This window comes from Frankliniella occidentalis, unplaced genomic scaffold (genome assembly GCF_000697945.3).
Source record: "Frankliniella occidentalis isolate FOCC.00 unplaced genomic scaffold, Focc_3.1 Scaffold105, whole genome shotgun sequence".
NCBI classification, from domain to species: Eukaryota; Metazoa; Arthropoda; class Insecta; order Thysanoptera; family Thripidae; genus Frankliniella; species Frankliniella occidentalis.
In genome coordinates this window covers 890,037-894,046 of record NW_026267234.1, presented here as the reverse complement: position 1 = coordinate 894,046, position 4,010 = coordinate 890,037, and the positions used below count along the sequence as shown (strand labels likewise).

General features: G+C 51.0%; 3 non-coding genes across 3 annotated transcripts; 2 read left to right on the top strand and 1 right to left on the bottom strand.

Moving 5' to 3' along the window:
- Window positions 1–261: 261 nt before the first annotated feature.
- On the top strand, window positions 262–343 carry Trnas-cga (transfer RNA serine (anticodon CGA)). The gene has a single exon. It is a non-coding gene; the product is annotated as a tRNA-Ser (tRNA).
- A 403-nt stretch (window positions 344–746) lies between these two features.
- On the bottom strand, window positions 747–828 carry Trnas-uga (transfer RNA serine (anticodon UGA)). Its single transcript has one exon. It is a non-coding gene; the product is annotated as a tRNA-Ser (tRNA).
- Window positions 829–3,555: 2,727 nt separating this feature from the next.
- Window positions 3,556–3,627, top strand: Trnae-cuc (transfer RNA glutamic acid (anticodon CUC)). Its single transcript has one exon. It is a non-coding gene; the product is annotated as a tRNA-Glu (tRNA).
- Window positions 3,628–4,010: the final 383 nt, after the last annotated feature.

Below are 4,010 nucleotides of genomic sequence, written 5' to 3'. Positions count from 1 at the left end.
GTGAGTGAGTGAGTGAGTGAGTGAGTGAGTGAGTGAGTGAGTGAGTGAGTGAGTGAGTGAGTGAGTGAGTGAGTGAGTGAGTGAGTGAGAGTGAGAGAGAGAGAGTAAGTTCACGTGTGATATCGCGGAGAGCGGTGAGGAAGGGGTGGGGGGAGAAGCAACCAGTGGCACTGGTGGAGGGGGACGTTCTGTCTCTCTCACACCCTGCGCATGCCACGGGCGCACTGGCAGTACTGTTGCTAGCGCGCCCCCTCCACCCTTGCTGTGGTGTCCGAGTGGTTAAGGAGTTTGACTCGAAATCAAATGGGCTCTGCCCGCACAGGTTCGAATCCTGTCCGCAGCGTAGATTTTTTTGTCCCTTCGAATGCTAAATCTTTCCCATTAGGTAGATCGATGAACGTGGAGCACTGTCAAAAGTTCACCAAGCATTGCTTTTACAAATGCTTTGTAATTTAACATTAATAAGAAATTTGTCTTAACAATGCTGAGAAATGTCAGCTGCGCCAATTAGAGCTTCTCTGAAAACAATTCCAATTTTCAAAAATCTGAGCCTTAAAATATTGATAGAACACCCTAATGCAAGTGACGTGAACTTGGCAAAAGTATTTGCGTTACGTACTCCAATCTAATAAAAATCTAATAAAATTTCGCAAAATAGCTACCATATTCGAGTATAACTCACATTTCGTACACACCCAACCATCGTCATGACCGACCCCACAGACGACCCACGCAAAAAAATTTCACGCTGCGGACAGGGTTCGAACCTGTGCGGGCAGAGCCCATTGGATTTCAAGTCCAACTCCTTAACCACTCGGACACCACAGCTGCTTGAGCGCCGACGCTGCCGGAGCGCGTCACTTGCCATGGCTAGGGAGGGGGAAGGGAGACCCATCGGCGGGCCGCCACGCGCCGCCACCTCGCCGCTCCGCTCGGCGCACACAGCACGCCGGCCCGGCCGCTCGGCGCGGCGCTCGGCGTCCCAGCACAGCGTCCGCGTTGTCGTCGTCGACATTCACCATGTGATCGGATCAGACTTCAGGGAGAAATTTTTGTCATGTCGTAGTTCGTGATTTGGAAAAATAGCAGACAGCGCACAAAAATATCAACAAATCTCAAAGATCATGCTACAGCAACTATTCAAATTTTGTTCGACGGACCATCACCTTATATGCCTCGATGTCTCCACCCGACTGTGGCAAAGTGTTCTCCAGAAAATTCGCTTCATCTGCAACTGCAGTTTGTTCGCGTTGAAGGTTGGCTCAGTTTCGTTACTGTGGCGCCCCGTGCGGCCAAGTGCATTACAGCGCGCATTATTTTGGTCGTAGTGTAGTGTTCGTTTGAGCTCGTTCGGTTCGGTGTCATTGCGGCAAGCGCTCGACTACAACGGTAAATGTCGTGTAAACTTAGGCAAGGCAGGGAAGGGCCATGAAAGAAGCAACAGTTCTTGTCGCCCTCACTCAGCCGAGCCCAGCAGCATCTCACAGTCCCTGTCTGGGGGGCTCACACTACTCCCCCCCCCCCCTTACTACACATGGGTGTCCGAGATTTTGTTGCAGGAGGTGGAAGTTTTCCGTTTCAAGAGAGATAGCAAACTAGACCCCTACAGCGAGCGCCGTTTCGACTTCCAATTGTTTTCAGACATCTTCTTATTTTAATCTCATTTAAAATCAAAATATTATTAGCTCGGTAAATAATTGTGGACATTATTGCTGAAGATTAAAGAGATATTTCGTGCACAAGGCGGAAAACGGCTCGGCAGCTCTTTTAGTAGAACAAATATGGCTGATGAAGCGGGTGATGGGTCTCGCGCCTGCGCCAACCGGAAGCCCTTTGCTCGCCTCTGCCGGCGCGTCACGGGGTCAGCCGCGGGGTCAAGCACGCACGTGCGCAACCCTTTGTAGAGCTCGGGGCCGCAGGGCACTGCGCGCACACACATACGCACGCACACGGACGCACGCACGCACACACACATACACACACACACACACACACACACACACACCGTGGGGCCGCAGGGCCGCAGGGCCATTGAGCTTTGATTTACGCCCCGCGATGCATCCGAAAGAATGCGACATCGCGGCTATTAATACGGCCCACCGCCACACCGTGTGTGAGTATGTGTGTGTGTGTGTTTTTGTGTTTCCTCTTCCTCTGATGCACCCCATAGCGTCCTGCTTCCCTAAAGAAGGTCTCTAATTAGTGCATCAGGACGCTGGACGGCAATCGCCCCTCCTGTCCAGTCCACGGCGCCTTACGGGTCGAGCGAGTAGGCAACCCGCTCGCACGCGTGCGTGCGGCACAGCATAACTACAGAAGTAAGGGGTTAATCAGCCACCAGGTGTATTGCATATTACTAGGTAGATGTACGCCAGACCACGTCTCGCGTAACAGGCTTCGCGATATCTCACGAAACACTGTTGCGCTGCGACGCGCCTGGCATACATCTACCTAGGCCTGCGGCGCTGACACCCGAGTCGGGTATCGCAAGTATGAACACAAAGATACGGGCCTCCCCGGCCCGTCAACTTCCCGTCACTTCGACTATACATGCAGGGTTGTACATTTTTTCACTCATTTTCGTCAAAAACTCCATGTGGCGCCTAAACGGTTAATGATAGAGCCAAACGGACGAAATTTTCGCCCAGAGGGCTATACTTTGATGAGTTACCCCTTAGAAAACATTAAAAAATATTTTTAAAATACATCCTTTTGAGGACCTGTGGTTTTTGATTTTTAAAAAATCCAATTTTTGAGCTAGAATGCTCTTCTTCGAACTTGATCTGTCTTTTTATGACACAAAACGACTCTGAAAATCCCAGGTCGCTAGCTCAATTTGTTCTCGAGTTATCGTGCGCACAGACAAACACACAGACACACACACACACACACACACAGACAGACGCGAAACTTTTTGATCATCACTGGAGTAATAGGCTTCGCTATCGCTCAGCCAACAAAAGTGACTCGGCGAAGCGAATCAGCCTCTTGTATAGTGGCCCAAGTTTTAGAACGCAATTAGTAGACCGTCGGAAATACATGTTTCCTAAGATTATTGGCTTTATTCGGCTATTGCAATGTGCACAAAAATTCTTTTTCAAGCTCCTCTCTGCTCACCAGGTGCCATTCCTCCCGCTATATTTCGATGTCACGATGCTCTGCTGGTTTATGAGGACGCCGGGAGAGAGATGCGGAGCGATGGCGGGGATGTCATCGGAGCGGCACCGAGTCGCTATAAATATGAACGTGAATCTGAGGACGTGATGAACGGGTCCTCCCGCGTCCTCCCTGGCAGCGCCGTGTCGATGCACCTGCCGCCCTTCTCCCCCCCCCAAACTCCCCTTCCCTTCTCACTCCCATTCACTGAGCGACTTCATTCATATCGGAGCCAGCTGCTCCCGCCGCTCGCGCTACCACCACCACTACCGCAGTAGTAGTAGCGGCGCGGCGGGTCGCGCGGATCAAGGGGAGAGGGAGGGAGGGGGGGGGGCTGCCGCCCGCCCGGCCACACCGCCTGCTTGTGAAACTTGTTCTCGCGCAGGCCGACGTACACGATCCGATATGGTCTAGTGGCTAGGATACCTGGCTCTCACCCAGGAGGCTCGGGTTCGATTCCCGGTATCGGAACTCTTTTTGTGGACCCGTTATTTTTATCAGAAGACATTTTGTACGGGTTATACGAATTTAATGAGAGAATCTAGTGCACATCAATGGTAAAATGTTCATTTCATGCTTTGGGAAATCACAATACTTTTGTAAAATGCATTGCATTGCATTGTGTACAATAACAAAATCGTAGGAATTAACTTCAGCTTCTATCCATGCAGAGAAAATAGCACTTAAGTTTTATTTGATAATAAAGGAGCAAGGAAACATTGCATTGCTAATTTGAGATGAGTAAATAATAGGGTATCCCTCTAGAGCGCGGAGCGGAACTAAGAAGAACAAAAGCGGATACAGAGAGCGGTGGTGGGGGCGGGCGCGCGGGGGAGCGGCGGGTGGTAGGGGAG